Source organism: Buteo buteo, chromosome 14, assembly GCF_964188355.1.
Source record: "Buteo buteo chromosome 14, bButBut1.hap1.1, whole genome shotgun sequence".
Lineage (NCBI taxonomy): Eukaryota > Metazoa > Chordata > Aves > Accipitriformes > Accipitridae > Buteo > Buteo buteo.
The window spans coordinates 27,086,016-27,108,084 of record NC_134184.1 but is presented as its reverse complement, the minus strand read 5'-3'; positions in this window follow the sequence as shown (position 1 = coordinate 27,108,084).

The following is a 22,069-nucleotide window of genomic DNA, read 5'->3' as shown; positions in this document are numbered from 1 at the left end:
GTATAATTTGCATGGAAATAACCTGAATTATTTTTTAAGTGCACAAGAATATAATGGGGGAAAAAAAACCCACAAAAAAACAACAACAAAAACCAAAAGCTAGAAAACAGAAATGGCACCTTTCTCCATCTCTAGTACAATGATTTTAATGAGAATTAAAATTTGTATGAACTTAACCTATTCTCAGAGTGATGGGATGCTAGTTTCATCTTGCGGTGTGTAAATTATCTATGCAGACATACTCTGTTTGTAAGAGAGATGTCCAGCTGGTGAAAAATATCCTGTTTCACACAATTCAGATATTAATCCATTATTTTGACAGAAAATAAGTATACAGAGGTTAAGATACTTGCCACTGAAACTAAATGGATGCATTTGCAGGCCTACAGGTTCTCTATTTTCTAACAATGGCTACAAAATTATATCTATAAAGAACACAGAAACACGGAATTCACATTTCAGTGAAAAAAAACAAATTCTGATAACACACATATGGACAAAATACATTTTCTAAGAAAAGACTCCTACATATGCTTATAAAAGTACTGGCAATTTGGTTAGAAAAACCCTCCTGCAGTTTACCTGTACCTGCTTGGTAACTGTTATTTGAGGGTTATTGCACTCACGTACAGACATGCACATTTTGGATAAGTGCAAATTAGCTCCACTTGTGTGAGTTGCTTCTGGTTCTCAGTATCCTGTCTTGCCTTTAATATATAAATATAGAACAGATTGCTGTCCTTAAAACTCACAACCTGCAAGTGTCAGATGGGCGAGGATAATGGAGGAAAGTAAAAAGACCAGAAAATACAAGTCCACAGGTTTTCCTACCAAGCCATCTTCAAAGAGGATGAGGAGAACACATGTACTTTGAAGACTCTATCAGATATGAGAGGGAGAAGTGGGATCAGATTTTTAAAGGGGATTTGTAGGATTTATTGAAACTTCATTTGAGCATTTAAATCAAATGCTGAGAATCCGGCTATTTTTAAGTACCTACTTGGCATGTTGAAACAGCTGAAACGAAGGAATATGTTCACAAGGTGATTCAAAAGTTGTCAATAGAGGGGTTCTCACCAGGGAATTAGAATTCATGTGGTTCCTCAGTCTGTCTTTGAATCATGATGGAGCTTAGATAAAACACCAGGCATCTAACTGCTTAGCTAAAGATTGATCTAAAGATGTCTGAGCGCTTCTGTTTAGGCATCTAAGGAACTCTGTGATCCAGAATGGCAGTATAAATCAATTTTAGGCTTCTCCAGCAATAATCCAGAGCCCAGGGACCAGACAGCTTAATCTTTGTCTGAGCGAAGGATCTCAAATTGCCACAAGTCTGAACTTGGAATTTAGAGATTCTGAATCTCATTTACAAATATTCATGTTCCATTAATTTTTCCCAAGTAATTATAGAACCCTGACTTTCCTGGATTAAAAGGCTAATACAATTTGGAAATGAAATAAATTAATTCATCTAGTAGAAAATTCATAAATGCAGTAGAATTCATAAACCTAGTAGAAAGAGAGAGGAAAGATAGCATTAAAACTGTGTTATAGATCTACCAAGAAAAGGACACTGAGGTATGCTGACTACAGGATGGCACAGGGAAGTGCATTCAGATTGACAGAAGAGCTTATACCCACACTGGTAATGGAGAAACTCATTTCCCTTTGGGTGCTCAGGTAAAGGAAGTAGCTCTGAAATAGCTAAGAATAAAGATTACAGGAAAAGAACTATCTTTTGAGAAAAATCATTACATAACATAAAAGTATACACTATATGCACATGTGCATATGCATATGCACACCGTTATATGAATGCCAGTATGCTTAGATCCATTTCATTTACTTATCACTGGGTATTTCTTACATAGCACACTAAAAGAAAAATAAGGTACTATGGCTCACTAAGCTTCCCTAAAAATATTCACCTATTTGAGATGCTTGCCTGGCCTCTAACTGTCACTTTCCAAGGGAATAGGTCTCCTGTAGATCCTGTGTCTTGCACGTTAACCCAGATGTCTTTAATATGTTAGGGTACCTCAAATCACAATAGACACCTGGTTTTTTTTGACAACTAGCATGCCAGGTTCTGGGATCAGGATTCGCTGAATATCTCTGCAGCTGTAACTACAGCAGTCATTTTGGCAGGCTTCAGGTACCAAACGTAAGACAGACAAGGCGTCACGCCCAAACTCCAGCTGCTGATCTCCAAAAGGCTGCAGGTCTTTCATAAGTTTTGTCTCTAACCTGCCAGCTCCATTTAGGTGTATTGGCATCTGAGGTGGGAGCACATACCCATGTTTATGTAGCTAAATCCTGCCCTATGTCTCTGTTAATTATAATAGGAGCATAGACATCTAGTTCACATGTAGATAATGAGGGGAAAACTTCACTCATTACCTCTACCACTTCTTTATTAATAGTAAAAGTTTGAAGGTAGCAAGATGATGAGGCCAAGATTTATTTTTTTTCCACATTTCCTTATTTTGTCTTTCTTTTAACCCACTTCTATTTAATTGTATTTAAATTAATGTTGAAGTGAACTTAATGCTATTTCTGGTGGCCGTAGCTAAAATCAGGATCCATTTCCATTTCTTCTTCTTCTTCCCCCTGCTCCACTCCACCATTTCTGTTTTGTAACCCACTTTATTCACAAACTGTAATAAATTATCTGAGGAGTACAAAGAAATGGAATATTATTTTTAATTTATTCGTAAAAGTTTGGATTAATAAAATTGTATGTCTCCAGTAATAAGTGGATATGTCACAGTAAGTGTAAAATAACGTATCACCCATGCTTGTCAAGACTTTTTCAAGTTTTAACAGTTTCTAATAAAAAAGTCCCATAATATCATCAAAATAGAGTTCCAGTTTTGTCAATATTATATTATCAGCTTCATTGTAAAAAACCAAAATATTTCCTTTTAGTGAAGGTTGCTACAGTTGCCGATTTCTTGAGACTGCACCCATGGTATATGTCTTTTACTTTGCTTCCATGAATATCAAAGATAAAAACAAAACTCTAAAATCATATTCGATCTTCAAACCATCTGGTCAGTTCAGCTTCCCATTGTGTCCTCTTTGTCGCTGATAATTTTATAGTGGCTTAATGTTTAATTGATGATCCTTTCTTCTGCAGCTTTCCCCTCTATTCTCTCTCTTTAACAGTCACATAGATACTCATGTTGTTGCTGCCTGCACAGCCTCACTTTGGTCCTCGGCAAGGAATTCAGTCTTGTATTCTGTGTTTGAAACTAAGTATGAAATTGGTGTGTTTTCCTTCTAAAGCATTTTCTTAAAAAATAATAATAATAAAAAAAAGACTAGAAGGACTTTTGCAATAGAAAGCCAATTTTTATTAGAATATAAATCACAATAATTACCTTTCAAATACAGACTGACAGAAGAGATACAAGAAATATTTTTGACAACTCCTCCCTATTCCCATGCATTCTTAGAAGATGGTCCCTTGTTTTCACACTTGGTTTCAGTTAACCTTATGAACACAGGAGTTGCAGCAAACTCGGTACAAGCCTTTCTAGTCTCAGGAAGACTTTCTGTTACAGTGGAGACTTGCCTATCTGCTTCCAGCCCCTGTCAGTGTTGGCTGAGTCTCATTGCTGTGCTCTAGGCTTGCTTCTCATCCTTCCCTCACAAAACCCTCCTAACATCCTTGAAGCTTTTCCCTTCCAAGCACACTCAGCAGCACTAAAGGGAAGGAGCAGTTTCATTATTAGACGTTTTCACGTGACCTAGTCGTTCCTTTTTTCAAACCACTACAACATATAAATTAGGAACAAACAGTTAGATACTACCCATCATGACATGGTCACATATTTCTTGTTCACTAACTGTATTCTATCCTGATAAATAAAAGAAATCCAGGCACTAAATCCTAGTTTCAAGGCCACTGGCACCATCTTGTTGGGGCTAAATTCTTCTAAAGCAGTATTGTCCTGGCTTGACCTAAAGAGAAGGGACCAGATAGAAGAAGGAGCTGGGTAGCAGTTAGGTGGAATGGAGGTGCAGGAGTCCCATGTTCAGGCTTGCTGCCTGGCCCTCTTGTATTTAACACTTGAAACAGGCTCTGTGTCATTAATACAGGACATACAACTAATTAGGCAAAAGGTAACGAGAAAATAGGATAGTTTGGAGACAGTAAAGGGCAGGGGGGAGGCTAATCTTTGTCGTGGAGATTAATGTTCTTCAGAGAATAATTCCAAGTGGGGGTCTCAGGTATGTGATCTTCATCCCTTGGGGGACTCTCCACTTAACACAAGGGAAACCAAGGGAGCTGAAGGAGAGCGACAAAGCTCAACTAAAATTACATGGATCCCCTCCAGAGTGGTCTTGTTGATTCAAAGAACTGAAAACTCTGACATTTAAACCTAATTCTATCCTTTGGAAGAAAAGAAGAATATGGTTGGTTATACACTTTTGGTTACTTGATTAAAGGATCAGCACCGTAAACACAAAGGAGCACAGAGAATCAGTAGCTAGCAGAGGAAGCCCAATAAGCTGATCAAAGAAATTATGGGATGCCAGGGAAGATCACCTTGGGATTATGTAAGATTTATTACAGGATGTTTAGGGGAAGAACCAAAGGCGCGGAAAGAGACAGATTGTCATGTTGTCTGGCCATGCCCTGTGAGTGATCAGTGCCGTCTGTCCTGTCTTCTTATCAAATTGCATTTCTAACTATTTTCCTGGGTGAGGAGCTCCTTATTTTGTGTGCATGTGTGTGTATGGATGTCTGATGTGGGACCACCAGTCATGGGCGCCCATGTGTCTAAGTGCCAGTACCTGGAGTAGGTGCATATTGTGTGCCTACATGTGTCAGCGTGATTGCTTGCAAATATCAAGGCAGACCAGCCCATGGGTAGGATAAGAGGCTTGGGAGCCAGGTATCAAAGAAGCCAGAAGCATGGGCTGCATACTGGAGAGACTAGAAAGCCTGAAAATTGGCAGCTGGAGGGACCAGAGGGATTCAAATCAGCTAGTGGAGAGACCACGAGGTCTGGGGGTTGATGTAGTGACCTGCTTACATGTATGTGGCTGTACTGGAGACAAGAGGATCCCAGAGATCAGCTACTGGGTAGATTGAGTGTTTAAGGCCATTTACTTGCAGGGATCAACAGTATGTGTGAGCTTGTGCACGTGTGTGTGCACACAAATACGTTTGTGAAGTGTTCTGAGGTACCAGGAGCTGGAGGGGAACTGCTGGCTTTCTGGGCGCCAGCAAGTGGGGAAAGCAAGGATCTAGGGCCAGGATCTAGTCCATGCTACTGGAAAGAGCCACTTTGTACCTCTGCACAGTATTTCCCACTAACAGACCCTTATCCTGAACCGGCAGAGAGGGGGACAAGTTTAGGCAATTGTTTGTGCTGTGTTTGCATGTTTCTGTCCGATTTTTTGTGTGTCCTTTGCAGTATGTATTGCCAATGCTCCTGTGTGTGCCTTTGCAGAATTCTCAGCCTTGCTACTGGGTGAGCCTGGGAACAGAAAGCTGTAGCAGCCTCCCCTCCATCGTGCTACCAGATTCGGCAAAACTTTAACAGAATCATAAAATAATAGAATCATTTAGGTTGGAAAAGACCTTTAAGATCATTGAGTCCAACCATATTCACCAGCACTTTCCCCCTTTAAAAGTTTGACTTTGCAAACTCATAATTTTTTAAAGTTGTTTTTATTTTTATGCATTGTTTGAGTGCATATTTTATATTAACCCATTAATAAAGCATTTCTGGCTTTTATTTTGCACTAGTTCTTGGTTCTTGCATGTCAACAGTAAAAAGCTACCCACATTTTCAACTGAAGGACAGAGAATCATAAGACAGGAACCACGTGGCTAATGAGAGAAAGTTAAAAAGCTTTGGTTGTTGTCTCACTGGCATTCACAGTGCCGTAAAGAAGTTGCTATAACTCAATAAAAATTTAGATATATATGTATATTAATCCTTATGTAGGTATATTGGGACAGAGATACCTGAAGTAAAGCAAATTTAGAATTTATCATCCACTGGAAGAATTGCATAGCTGTGTGTAAAAAGGACCCTTCCAGATGATGGTTATGAAAATGTACTCCTGGAGCATTATTCATCAAGAAGTTATTTTTTATACACTCAGTACATAAAATCTGCAAGCCTTAGATAAAATTGTCAGAATAATTACGTTCTTTTTACCTCATCAGTGAATGAAATGTAGTGATTCCAAAGTAGTACTTCTGGAGAAGGCACCAAAGCTGCTGAGGCTGATTCAGAGCAGCTAATAACATGGCACACACCCCACCCAAGCAAGCAAAAGCTAATAATAAATATAACTTTAATGGGTGATTTCTGTGCTTTAGAATGCAGTTTCCTTGAGTTGAATACTAGAAAGAGAGAGGAGAGATGCTTTTTGACTTGAGAGAGAGCTAAAATCTTGCTCCCGGATGGGCAGTACTGTCTCCGATTAGTAGGTGAAAAGGAGGATTTAGATGTGATAGACACAATTTATGGCATCCATCTTGACTTCTGCTGCTACTTTGGCAAGTCTCCTTGTTTACAAACTGCCTCAGTTGTAAGAGTTTTTAAGTATTAGTTATTCAGGGAATAATTGTAAAAAGAGCCATGGGACCTAACAGCAATATTTTCATGTCTAACTATCAACAAGGGAAAAGAGAGAGGCTCATCAAACTGACAAATATGCATCCACTCTGAATCAAATGTTGGAAAAAAGGTTTGGCATAAATGTTATGTAGCCTTCTTGCAAGAGAAATAAACAATGGAATGCAGTCAAATTGATCTTTTTATGCATATGGGCAATCTCACAGGTAGAAATGTTTCTATATGTAGAAGCTTCTTTATACATAAACAATTACTTCTATGCAGTAATTATAACTAGAGGTAGTAATATTGTTGTAAATCCCTCTGTTTTAACAGAAGCAGCACAGTCAGGATTAATCTAGCTCTAGTGCCATAATGTTGTGTGCATAATACACGCCCTTTCGTTCAAATGTAGCTTTGGCTGAGCCTAGTACATGCATTGAACACAATTTGCAAGAGCAGCACTCATTGCTGTCTTCAAATTCGGTTGTAGAAGTACAGGGTAGCCAGCTCTTTTGAACTTCAGGCTCAAATCAAGCACCAAAAAAACCCGTCCAAAGCTGCTTTTGAAAGGTTAATCCATAGCATCATGTGGAGGTGGATGGATACCACTTTAGCAGCACTTGGATCGAGAATTGGAAGTTCCTTTCACATGACCTCCCCATGTTCACAGCAGCAATACAGCTGACAAGTTTTGTTGTGCTGTGATTTGGCTTTGTGCAACGGCCTGACCTTTTCTTTGGCCAGACAGGCCTGCTGTGCAGTCAGCACATGAAGCCCTCTGCCTGCCCCAGGCTGGCAATATTTAATAGATCACATTGAGCTCTGATCTGTGTCTTAAAGAAATTAGAACAACTTTGGTTGGAAAAACTCCACTTTCATTTCATTAAAAAACTCAGGAAACTAGGAGCAAAAAGGAAATAAAAACCAGAAACCATAAAGGGAATTTTGGTTTCTGTTGACTTTGCTGAAAACCTGAAGAAAGCCAAATACTTCATCCAGCCCTAATAATGAGGCTTAGACTGGCTCTGATAGCAGTCTTTGTACCACCTATTGCAAAAGCTCCATTTATGTTCTATGTAAAATGTCCAATGAAGCATAGAAAACATGTAATTTGTGTAGAGAATGGGAGTTATGCAATCTTTGCTGGCATAAACAATGCAATAACTGCTCAGAAATAGCCTTTTGCATTCATGAATGGGGTCCATTATCTGCTCTGTCTCTCTTCTTTGCTCATTCCGAGTTGGGGCATGGTAATAAAAGAAAGGCATCCTCTTTGCCTCAGAGCTTTGGTTTTCAAACAGCAAGTGGATAACAACATATGACAGCTCCTTCTTGTCTTCTCATTAAGGAGGAGCCATGTTTTATGGACACTTACTAAGTTGCCAGCCAATTAAGCATTTCAATATATTTATATGTATTTAATTGGACTACCTTTGCAAATGGGGCTTTTCTGGAGTTATCAAACAGATTAGACACTGTAAAGCAGTAGATAAGAAGCACTGAATTATTATTATTGTTATTATTACTATTACTGTCATCACTACTGTAAGTGGGGATAGTTACGGTAAATGCAGAGTGGAGTGTTTGCAAGGTAACTCTCTGGCAGAGTGTGTGTCCTATATAATCAGTTGTCTGTAAATAAAGAGCTATTAATTGTGTCTTTAATAATTTTCTCAGTGTTTCTGTTTGTTGCATTTTTGGGGAGAAGTATTTACACAGAGGGGTACTGACAGGGTTGCTAAGGGCACAGCAGATGACATAATATATTTGGATTTTCAGAAAGCCTTTTGTAACATTCCACATGACAAGTTCCTGCTTAATCTCCAAGATGAAGCAAGGATTCAGGGCAGGACATGGGCAGAGATACAGAACAGGTTGAAAAATAGCAAAGCAGTGGCTATAGATAGTTCCTGTGAAAGAAGCTATGTCAAAGCAGAGAATGTGTTATTTCAGGTCTACAGGGGCTAGTGCTTTTAAGTCTGCTGTGCATGTATGTGCTCTAATTTAGAAAGATGATCTACAAACACAAAGAACAACTGCAGTCTAGTTGCATTTTCTGAGGACGAAAAAATGGAAGATGATAAATGAAGGCCATACAGACAGCTAAACTTAAAAGGGATTTAGATTTGATTTGTAAATAGGTTGTCACAGAGGGAATTAAATGTAATATTGACAAATACAAAGTAATAAAACATTAGTGCTGTAAACCTCACTAAATTCTAGCGTAGAACTAATGGGATTAAACTCTAAGGGAATTTAAAAAAAGGAAACCAAACCAAGCAAACAAACAAACAAAACCCCCACAAACAGAATAAAACAAAATTTAAAAAAACCCAACACTTTTCTGGGCTGGATAAACAGAGGAGTATTTCATGTTCCCTAAGAGCATATATTCAGTCTTTTTGTTGCACTAATAATAATACTAATACTTGAAATTTCTAAACAGCTTTCATCAAATGAAGTAGCCTGCACAAATCCTCCAAGATATTGTCCATTATAGGGATTCATATTTCAGAAGGCCACCTATTCCCTGAAAGAAAGAGGTGAAATATTAGGAGATGGTATGGGCACAACATTTTTGGTGGGGTTGGGGGGTCATCATTTTGGCATTGCATGAATAAGTTCACATCTCTTTTGTAACTGATTCTCCTTTCTCCGTTTCTGTTTGGCAATCACATTTGGGGTAAACGCCACCTCTTCACTGATCATTAACAGGATCAATAGTAGACAGTTTCATTCTACTTCTTCCTTTTTTCCCTTCCTCACTAAACAATCTATTTTCCTTTCATTTAAAGGGGAAAAAGCTGAGCAAAGTATGAAAGCAGTTTTCTAAAAGAAGACCTTGCTGTTGATAATGCCATGTTGCTCTTTGGCCTTCAAAAGCCCTTTCATTATGCTTCAAAACGTAACCTTCATACTAAGCAAAAAAGCAACTAGATGAATATATACCCAATGAATTGTTTTTAAAGAGTTTGGTTTTGGTTTTGATTTTGTTTTTTAAAAAAAGCTTATGACCTCACACGGCACAAATTTACTCCTTTGGAAACAAGAAAACTTTCAAATTTATTTTTCAAATAAATGCTATCAACAGAGGGGAGAGGAGGTATTCACAATGTCTAATATTAAGCCTCTCCATTCAGAGCCTAAGCTCTTATTTAGTCAATACAGAGACATAGGCTCTTTTTAGGTGCTGTGAATTGCACTGTGAAAGAACTTGCATTCCTGATTTAGCAATCTGCAATAGATGTTTCAAGTTAAACACTGTAAATGCACAGCACAGGGCATCTGACAGCTGAAGTTTCAATATTTTTATATGATCTGTGTTTTCTACAGGATTTCTAATGATTGCCAAGTACTATAGCAATCCTGAGGGTTCAGGAACAAAAATGACTAGCCTATTCACAATGTCATTTGTATAAATTCTGAGCTCTTTTTAAATTTTTCCTTCCTGAAGGGAACAGCTTTGCTGGCTTAGGAAGCCTGACAGCAAAATGTGTCAGGAACAGGAATATAGAGACACACTGTCCTAATCTGGATTGGAGTCACATACTCGCTTTAAGATCCTGCTAGACTTTGCAGTTAGATGGGTATTAACTAGTAGTCACATGTTTATGCTGTTTAGTTTTTATAATATGCTTCCTTCTGTCATACTGAAGTTTTAAATAAAGCTGTTTGTGCTTTGCAATGGCTGGCTGCTCCCTGAGAAACTGTTGTCTGCAGAGCCACAGACACCAAACTAAACTCAGGATTGCGAAGGAGTTTACAGTAAATGTAAGGACTACAGTCTTGCAAGGACTACAGGCTAAAAGCCTGATTTGCAGCAAAAGTAACACCATGACCTAGACCCCCTTAAAAGGTAACATGAGGAGGTGTGGGACCTAAATAGGATGGTACTGAGGAATCCAAAAAAGTGTCAGCATGTTATTAGCTTGTGATCTGTGACAATGTTAATTGTCATTGATGGCTCCTTCCCAAGGGAGAGAAGATGCCCACAGGCAGAGATGATGGGAAGCTTGGCCCTAGGCCTTTTAACCTCTGTAGACCTGAACTATCTCTCCTACCTAACATAACATCATGCAAAAACATCAACAACTCAGGAGTTGAAAGATTTGAAGGATTTTATGAACTATGCTTTTTTTTTTTTTTTTTTTTTAACTTCCCCCCTGCCAATGGAAGATTTAGGGAATAGGAACAGCAGAAACCTTTGAAGTTTAAGGCTGCCTCTTTGTAACTACCTTGGTATTTTACCCTTCATTCAACCCAGAGAAAAAGATCTTCTTCAGACTGGGTCTGGTTTGATCCCATGAACTGAAGAGCGTATTAGGTGAGCATATCTCTAGGTTTAATTTTATCATTCATGTTCTGTAAGATGCTCAAATATGTGAACCAAACTTCATCGTGAACACAACATCAGTGCTTCACATCAGAAATTAATCCATAATTCAAATGAAAATGTTAATGTTAATCTATGATTCTAAAAAAATACCACTCCTTACAGGACTTCAGAGCAGTGAAAAATGATATGTCTTTTCAGGTTCAAAATTTTCCCATCTCATTATGACCTTTAAAACGATAAGTGCCTTTTTTTTTTTTTTTTTATTCTGTCTTTCTCATCGAAGAAGTAAAAGATAAAAAAAAGATTTTAAACCCCTCAAAACCAGAATGTTTCAAGATTCAGACACAAGTTTTTATTTGTACTTTGGGGTTTTTTTACATTTAAATTTTTTTGACTTTTCATCTCTTTTTAGGGAAAGATATTTTTTATGGTCACAATTTTTTTTTGTTCCTTGTTTCAGTACCTCTCAGTGGCCAGAGAACTATTTCCTTTGCAGCTGTGATTAGGAGTTCACTTGTCATTATATTGTGGCACATTAGTATTACAATACTGTGCTGGTTAAGCTCCTTTCCCCAGGCTAGTATGTCATTTACATACAGAGGAGACATCAGCCTAAGATCCAGTTGCCTGAACACAGGTGTCTATTTTAGTTGCCTGGATGCCAGCTGCTGCCTCCGAATGATGTTGGCCTCCCACATTTGGAAGGTCCCTTATCATCTTCAGCCATACTGCTGTGTTGCATACTCTAGGGCACCTATAATGGCATGAGATCACAAATAGTGATGCCCATGTAGGCAGCTAAAAGCTGTCTCAGAACTAAAAAGAGGTATTGTATAAATGACAAACTCTTTAATACGTATCCATTGATTTTTCAGTGTTGCACAAGCTTCTTGGCGTGTTCTTGGCTGACAATATGTTAATAGCTTCATCTAGAAACATAAGTGGTGGGAGTGGTAGGGGTAGTGAGAGAATCTGGGGCAATACAATAGACCTTTTGTCATGTACTCAATGTTAAGACACATGTTACTGTCTTCCCTTTTTGGAAATTAGCCAGGGAGATTTTGCTGTTATCTTTTACAGACACCCATTTGAAAAAAAAAAGAAATGAAAACAAGAAAAAGGAAAAAAAAAAGAAAGAAGTTTCTTGGTTTTCTCTACACACAAAACTTTTCCTGCAGCTACAGGTTTAATTGCAGATTTCTCAATAGGCATTCAAGAGACAGAAAGAAGGAAATTAAATTAGAATTGATTCCTTACATATCGCTTTGACATACTTCCAGTTTTCAGAAAGTATCAAAGGTAGGGACAATGGATTGACTCTTGAAATATTTACCAGTTAAGTTTTATTACCTCAAATGCAATAATTAATTTAATTTCTGACTTTTTTCCCAGAAAATTTTGAACATTTAACTATTTTCTTCATTGAGGAAAAAAATCCAAACAAAAAAAAAAAAACATCAGCACAGGGTTTATCTATTAAGATAACTAATGTTTTTTTATGACTCCCACTCAGAAAAATACCTACTCTGATAGGGGTGAAAACACAGCTAACAACAGTAACCACCATATTGGGACAGAGCATTTGTTTTATCCTTTTTCCTGATAGTCCAATGGGGGGTCCTCTACGTGTCTGGGGTGTTTTGATGCATGGAGGAAGAAACAAGAACAAATTCTAGACCACTTGCCACACAGATCATGATTTGGATATGTCACTGGTAAAACAGACTCAACTTGGGGAATTTAATTTATTGCCAATTAATGAAAAAAACCCACAAACCTAACAGAAAGCAAACACTTTCCCCTTCCCCCCCACCCCAAATCGGGTATTGTTATTGCACAGACTATGTTCAGTCCCTTTGGTGAGGTGATGGACAGTGCAGGAGTTTGGGGTCAGGGTGTAATGGTTTCTTTCTGCCATGCCTTGTCCTCATGCCTTTGTCTTTTCTTCCACTGCTCCTTCCTTCTCACTTGGTTCCTCTGCGCTGCTGTGGGTCCGTCCTGGGCTGCAGTCCTTCTGGGGAAGACCTGCTCTGGTGGGAGTCACCCATGGACCACAAGCTCTTTGGGGCTGTTGCCTGCTCTGCCACGGATCACCTCCTACTGCTCTGGCCTTTTTGTTCCTTTTTTTTTTTTTTTTCTCAGGGTTTTGCCCTTTCTGATCCATTCTTTCTGCCACCAGCTTTGCTGATGGACTCAGCTGTGGCCAGCGGTGGGTTTGTTGTGGAGTTGACTGGAACCGTCTGGAACTGGCTGGGTGCAGCACAGGGCAGCTGCTGGCCTTTTCTCACTGAGGCTACTCCTGCAGCCCCCTCCTGCTACCAAAACCTTGCCATTCATACCAAATACAGGATACCACTAGCTTACGGTGAGTTTTGAGAGCAAACTCCCCACACCAAAATAGAAAATATTTCATTAGAAAGCTGCTCTGAGATCTGAAATACTGATGAAACAAGCTAATGAATTAACGTAGAATGAATGCAACCTTAAACAGCGGATGCATTAAATGGAGGCACACATCAGTACAGGACTTAGAAAGGGGATATGAAACAGCAGGTTAAAGCTAATGTTTCCAAAGCCTTTAAAGAACAGCAATGGCAGTTGAAAGGGACATGTCACCTGGAGTTCAAGCGGTGTCAATAGGGTTTGTTATAGCAGCATGGTGTATCAAAGCTCTGAGTGCTCACACCAGCACACCGAACAAATCACGAGTGAACAGGCTGTTGTACAGGGAGACCGACAATGGATGGATGAAAACGGTTAACCCTTCTGGTCACAAGGTCATGAACTACTACTGTTGCAAAGTTGCCAACAAAGAAGAGAGATTGGATCAACTTTTAAGACATAATTTATTTTTTCTCCTGAAGTCACAGACAGCCTGCCTTGATGCTTCTCTGCAATTAAAAGGATTGTTTGTATTCTTTCCGTGTTTCATGTCTTTGCAATCCAACCTCAGCCATTGTCAAGCCTTGGTTTGCTCAAGATAATGAGGAAAAACATACAGATTTCCATTGTATCGGGACCATTCAATTTACTTTCTGTCAGTTAGCATGCATCTTTCTGTCTTGAAATTTACATGTACCTTTTTTTTCAGGCATGCTATAAATCCCATATGCATGTCTACCTCAGTTTTAAGACACTCTATATTGTATCTAAAACTTGTCTTTCCCCCCGCAAAAGGAGTGCCGAAATCCAGACAAGCAACTTGGTTGCTTTGGTCTATCAATTGCGCTTTGGAGTTTGATTTATACTGTATTTTCCTCTGTAGTTCCTGGATAGGTTTCTCAGGGGTTATGTACACAAAAGGACAGCACTTGCACTGCTCAGATTTTAACTAGTCTTTAGATAAAATAATAGTGACTCAAAGAAAAATCTGTTCTGCAGTTGAACTTGGAACCCTTTGTGAGGATTCTCTCTTTCCCTTAGAATGTGGCAGGTAAAACTAAGCTTCAAAGAGTGCATTGCTTCTTGCTAGAAACAATCTAAAATTGGCAATATAAGCAAGAAAAGCCCAGGGTTAAACAATAAACCCTATTGACTGGAGAAACAACATTTAAGCCTTGCTCTTCTCCAAGTTCCCTGGAAAAACATACACACATTTGAAAAGTGGTTTAGAAGCTGCAACATTTACTTTGGGGCACAGAGAGCCATCTGTATTTCTAGATTCAGCTCCAACAAATTAGCACCCTAATTTCATTCTTGGCTGAATGGGCGAGATTAATCTGATTGAAAGGGGGATTGGAATATAACTTTTTAACTCTCAATGTTTATACTGTAGTTGTCTATACACCAGTAACTTATGGTCAGTAAATTTTTAGTTAACGGAGGTAGTTAACAGTAGTAGTTAAAATTACTTAATAGGCACTTTTAGGGTGAAATTAATTTCATACTAAATTAGACATCCCAAAATCAGTGAGATGACTCAGGGCTTAAAAAAATTACCTTCCATTTGTGATAAAGGGGGCTTGCAAAGATATTTTCAGTATAGATTTCTATGTTTAGGTGGGATGAATTGCACCTGATGTGCATCTGAACAAATTAGAGGTTAGTAACTATTAACTCATAGATGAACAGCTTCAGTCAGGAAAGGAAAATAGAGTTCTTATAGGATCATGGTTTGTTTGACTGAATGCAGTAAAAAGGAAACCTTTCCCTCTCCCCCCATGTTTTATTTGTATTATCCCTTCTTCTGTACCCTAGGAACTTGGGCCCTGAAAATCAGATAGTAAATACACCCCAGTTTTGCATCCTGTCAGGATTTAGTTATTACTATAGTTGTCTCACTGGTCAGTTATTACCTTTGTCAAAGTTGTAGTTAGTTTAAAAAAACAAACAAACAAACAAAAAACCCCCAACAACAACAACAAAAAGACTACCTAGAGATCACAGCAGCAGAAGAAGGAATATCAATTTAACTAATAAAAGGCAATCTACTTCCTAAAAGTTAAAAAAAATCCCAATTGTTTTATATCTTTTGGGCTGGCAAGACCTCTTGATGGATGTCTCTTAATCCATCTAAAATTACAGCAAATAGCACATCACAAATGAGTGCTTTCACTGCATTCTCAGTGTGCACTGTACATAGGAAAATATATTTCTTTCCATACATCATTAATAAATGGATGCTGTAACTCAACAAAGCAAGTACCTTTTAAAAACTTAATGAGAGAAGAAATCATTGTACATATATGTATGCTTTGACATGTCTGGGGTAGAAACTGATGCCTGAAACTGTTAGAGGCTTTAGGACAGGAAGCTTTTTCTTCTCCCTCAGGCAATGAAATTATTTATTAAAGTTTTAACAGCACATAAGGAAAAAAGGAAAGGTATATATTTGTTAGAATCACAGAGTTACAGGTTGCTGAAGTTGGAAAACATTTTTCCTTAACCTGATCCTTCTCATCCAGGGATAAATCTTTTGTACCACACTTTCCCAGCAGTTTTCTGGGCACGTTATATCTAAAGGCCAGTCTTAATAATAAAGACCAAGGCAAAAAAGGCACTGACTACTTTGGTCTTTTCTGTGTATTTTGTCATCAGGAGCCCTGCCTTATTCAGCAGCAGGCCCACAGTTCTCTTTGTCTTCCTTTAGTGGTTAACATACCTGTAGAAGCACTTCTTGTTGCCCTTCACATCCCTCAGCAGCTCCCAGATGGAATTGATTGAAGAAAGGTAACAGTGTCAAAAGTTAAATGATACCTAACATGAACAGATATGTATATTTTTATGCTTTATATGAGATCTGTTTACTGTCTTATATGTTATGGGCTGTATTCCATTAAAACTAAGCTGTTATTTCTTGAGTCTCAGATATGCTTCTGGGGGTACTTATTCTCAGTTTTTGCAGTTTTACCACTTATTGTGCCTACTAAGGCAATTCTGGCAATATATTGCTAATGTATTACAGTTAATAAACTAGGCAACGTTGCCTAAATGGAAGTCATCCCATTAATTTCAAGATTATAATAGTGTTTTATGTTAACCATAGATATCAAGCATTATATAAGCAACACCAAAATTGCTAGTCTTTTCATGTATTTTCCCTGGGCAGATCTCCTGCCATTAAAGTTATATGCGGGTATGATGCTTGTCTATAAATTATATTCTTTATAGAATTGTTTAGGCCTTCCTTTATCCCTACTGTGCAATACATGGATGTTTTTAATGTCTGGCTGCACAAAGAGTAAGAATCTGCCATTAACACATTTGTGAGAAATATAAAAATAATAAGGAAAAAATTAAAGGAAGGTAATTTACGATACAGTTTTCATTTCCAAAAATGTACATAAAAAAAAAAGAAGTGAGGCAAATCATATTAGAAACTAAGAAGAAAAAACACTCAACAAACATGAAAGGAGGCAATGAAGGTAACTGAGTGACATCTGTGTAAAAAAAAATCTCAGTTTGAGTATGGAAAAAGAGATCTATACTTTTGGTTTCACCTCAAGTGTTTTCTTATTTTCCATACAAATGAAAGGCAGTTTTTAGACTTGGAAACTTGCCACTTCATATCCAAAAAAAAAAAAAAAAAAAAAAAAAAAGGCAAAAAGCTACTTTGCTGTGAAATAGAAAAATTTCACAATAAATCAAATTCACAAGTACTTGCTAAGCAAAAACTGGTAGTTTTTCACAGCAAAAGAGCTGAATTGATTTTGTGGTATCACAACAAGCTATCTACACTTCCATACTTCAGCAAAGAAATAAACTAAAATTACATTTCCACTGCTACAAGCTTGTAGTTTATATTTTTCATGCATGTTCTCTGGGTGAAGTTATAAGGGGGTAGTTGTTGAAGGAGGACTCGCGTGTATAAGAAGTGGTCACAGAGGCAGAAATGACAAATAGCTAATTTACTCTTATATTTACTCATTTTACCCATTTTACAGGCTTTTCAGCTTTATTTAGTTTATCAACCAAAATTTACTTTGATGGATGAAACAACCTTTATAATATATATATATATTTTACTAATATTGGTACTTTTTCTATGAATTGCCTGCACACCAGCAATCTTGTCATGCACCACCGAAGTCGGCACTGAAAACAAAGCATAAGAGGACACTGAAGCTGCCTTCCTGTTGGTGAAGCATTTTCTCCCACAGCCTCTTTTCTGATATCTTCTCTATCTTAAATGTAAAGATACGCTTATATAACACAATACAGTGTCATGTAGAGGGAACCATATTGATGCAGAATAATTGAGGAACAGGTATATTAGCCAAGAAATGTGCCATACCTTATATCAGTACTGCTTCTAACACTTCTGCTACATTGCTGTGCTGCAATACATCAGGTAGACACATTCTCTGAGAGCTAATCCTCTCCACCTACCAAACCCTTTCCTAGTGTTCTCAATTCTATGGAATGGTCATGGTTTGTTTTATTAGTCCCAAAACATATTATCATACCGTTCTGTTAATTCTCAGCAGTCATCGCTGTTACTCAACTCCAACACTGTTGCATTAAGTACTTAGGTGATTGTCATGTGTGGATTGTGCACTTTTCCAGATATAATGAATTGAACTGATGAACAAGGCTACCAGTACTAATTTGTTCCTAGCAACAACTCCTGCAATATCAAGTTTGGAAACTATGCTCCCCCTTAGGGAAAAAAAGTAATAAAAATACACAATTGGTTTCTCAATTTTTTTATTTGCTCAATGTTCTGTACCCAGGACAATTGTCCTACGTAAACCAGTGTGAAATAAGTTTTTAAGCTCATGAGGCTTAGTACCAAACTGAAATCCACCAAATATAACACTTTGTTTGTTTGTTTGTTGGGTTTTGGGTTTTTTTGGTAACACAAGGGCTCAGGACTAAATCCAGCAAGGCTTGGAGGTCCAAACTGACCCTTACCAGACATATTGGGGTATTGAAACACAACCACTCAAACGAAACCCAGAAGAAACATGTGGCTGCAGCATTAACTTCTCTGACTAATTTTATTCTGCCTCCTGAAGACTGCCGCTCTCTGGGATAATGAAAATCTAAGCTGCACGTAAAGGATCTCCCAAACTGTCCCTGATTTAGAAACCTATAAACTATGTTTATGTGTTAACCTGTTCAGATCATGGTAAACTTTCTCTATACATGCTGGAGACAACTAGGTACTGCTGGGAACTGTGGTTATTTCCTTCTAATCTAAACTTTTATCTGAGTGGCCTGAAGTTAGGTATGATGAAGCAAGATATAACTGCTTTCTTTTAATAAGGAAAGCCAACAGAAATCTCATGCAGTTCATCGAAAGGAAATGGCAAGTCCTGCACCTAAGGAGGATTAACCCCGAAGTACAGGTACACGCTGGTGGAAAGAAGATGAAGCCAGGCTCTTTGCATTGGAGCCCAGTGACGGGACCAGGGGCAATGAGCACACACTGAAACACAGGAGTTTCCTCCCGGACATCAGGAAACACTTTTACTGGGAGGGTGACTGATCACTGGCACAGGTTGCCCAGGGAGATTGTGGAGTTTCCATCTCTAGAGATATTCAGAAACTATCTGGACATGGTCCTGGGCAGCCTGCTGTAGGTGGCCCTGCTTGAGCAGGGAGGCTGAACCAGATGACCTCCAGAGATCCCTTCCAACCTCAACCACTCTGTGATTCTGTGAATATTGAAATATCAATTAACTCCTCAATATTCCTACTGAGCTGGCTGCCTGTTGTCATTTGTACAACATCTTGAGTCTCAATAATGTCCTACTTAGAGCCTTAACACTAGCAGGATTTTAAATCAAAATTCTTCTTTGAATTGGAATGGTCTGGAGCCAATGGAAGTGAGATAGATTATACGTACCAGGTAGTTCAGTTGTTATAGGATCATAGTATAATAGAATCACAGAATCATTTAGGTTGGAAAACACCTTTAAGATTGAGTCCAACCATACACCTAACACTGCCAAGTCCACCACTAAACCATGTCCCTAAGCACCACATCTACACATCTTTTAAATACCTCCAGGGATGGTGACTCAATCACTTCCCTGGGCAGCCTGTGCCAATGCTTGACAACCCTTTTGGTGAAGAAATTTTTCCTAATATCCCATCTAAACCTGCCCTGGTGCAACTTGAGGCCATTTCCTCTTGTCCTATCACTTGTTACTTGATAGAAGAGACCAGCACCCACCTCACTACACCCTCCTTTCAGGTAGTTGTAGGGAGCGAATAAGTCTCCCCTCAGCCTCCTTTTCTCCAGGCTAAACAACCCCAGTTCCCTCAGCCGCTCCTCACAAGACTTGTTCTCTAGACCCTTCACCAGCTTCGTTGCCCTTCTCTGGACACGGTCCAGCACCTCCATGTCTTTCCTGTAGTGAGGGGCCCAAAACTGAACACAGGACTCGAGGTGCGGCCTCACCAGTGCCCAGTACAGGGCAACGATCACCTCCCTGCTCCTGCTGGCCACACTATTTCTGATACAGGCCAGGATGCCGTTGGCCTTCTTGGCCACCTGGGCACACTGCCGGCTCATATCCAGCTGGCTGTCGACCAGCACCCCCAGGTCCTTTTCCGCCGGGCAGCTTTCCAGCCACTCTTCCCCAAGCCTGTAGCGCTGCATGGGGTTGTTGTGACCCAAGTGCAGGACCCGGCACTTGGCCTTGTTGAACCTCATACAATTGGCCTCGACCCATCGATCCAGCCTGTCCAGATCCCTCTGTAGAGCCTTCCTGCCCTCCAGCAGATCAACACTCCCACCCAACCTGGTGTCATCTGCAAACTTACTGAGGCAGCACTCAATCCCCTTGTCCAGATCATTGATAAAGATATTAAGCAGAACATTCACCTGGGACACAGCAGCACTACTTTCATATATACTCTTTTTTGTGGTGTTTAAGCCCCATCTCAAGTCCCCATGTTTCCTGAAATGGTATTTGGAAGCATTCTCTACACATGTATGAAACCTACTGGGAAACCACTGTCAGAAAGGTGTTCCAACATTCAGTATCTTTGGTGGATTTAGGCACTCATTTTTTTAAACAACTAATTGACCCAATTTTAAAGTTTTTGGCTCCATGATAACTTCATATTAGTTAAAGATTTTTGCATTTTTGCAGTTGAAGTCACAGGGTGATCCCCCACACCCTGAAAACAGAACTGTCATAATGTACATTTATCCACTAGTCCCTGCATCATCATTCATCTATGTCCTGAACTACAAAACCATTGTATTTGTATAATAATTATTTGAATTATAGCAAAAGAGGGAGAGGGATGAAATCATTCACAAAATAAAAGCATGCTTTCCTGATTAATATTTTCCTCATACCTCTTTGACCAGGTACCTTCCTTTAATACTGCAGTTGATGTCTGTGAAACAAATTAATTGACACAGCAAAATTAAGTGCAGGATTAGGCACTCAGTTTCAGATAATAAGCATAGGTACCACACACCTGGCATTTTTTGTTCATTTAGGTCTGCAGGGAGGTTGGGTAATTCAGTACCAATCTGACTTTAATAATAATACTCCCCATAGTATACTTAAATAATGTTAAAGGCACAGTACAAACTGACAAAAGCAAGGCAATTCAAAGTTATGATGGATACTGCCTTTCACTTAGCCCATTGTGCACAGTTACAGGTATTGCAGAACAAATCATTCAGTGACCTGAGAGCCTCCCTGTAATGGCTAAGTATAATGGAACAAGTCAAGCCTGGAGTATTATCCTTCACACTGATTTTCCCCTTGCTTTTGTCAGTTTCTGTCATAATTTGGCTTTTAGCCCGTTAATTTCCTCCATTTACGAAATGCTCCCCATGGAAGTACCTGCCTGCCATGGGGATATGCATTCTGAGACTTCTTAAAATATGTATTGTGTAATTACATATCGAGGTACCGCTAGAGCAGCAATTATTATTTTATATTTCAATGACTACTATATGCTACACCATTTTCCACTATGACTTGCTCTCCTGGATAATCACATTGTAAAGAAATCAGAAATGAGATTTTCCATATGTTTGAAGTTACCCAGTTAGTAATCATACAGTAACACTTGTCATAATCAATAATGTTTACCAGAATGTACGTTAATTTTCTGAAATAAATGTCCAGTTACATTGATGAGATTGGCTGTTGACACTGATTGGCAGATAGAAGTGAGTCTTTCTGGCAGAATTGAAATGTAATAGTTATTGAAAAATGTGAGCAATAAAAAGCTACAGTTCTTTAAAATTTAATAAATACAAAGAAATCTATGTCTAAAACTGTGCTATCTTGTTTAGGTACCAAGGGGCTTTGAATGGAAACTAAATGGAAAAAAGTGTATTGCTTATTTAGAAGGGAAAAAAGAAAAAAAAGGGACAAAAAGCCCCATGATTTTTTTTCCCCTGTAATATATACACTTTTTGTTCTATCCATCTGCTATGCCACCAGTTGCACTTAGTGCATATTGTATATGCAGTGCACATGAATATTAAGAAGGAACAGGTAAGAAAATGTATTAAGTGTTGTCAGTTAGTTATGGTAGAAGACAATCAGCTAACAGATTTGCAGAGACAGGCGGATCTTCTCAGGAGGATCAACGAGTTTAAGAGGAGCTGGGATGACACATGGTTGCTGTTAGCCTCAGCGGGAGTGACAGCGGAGGGGGAGGAGGGCTGGCTGTGCGCACAGCAGGTAGAGCTTGGGGCAACATGCCCGTTGTTTTTCTTCAC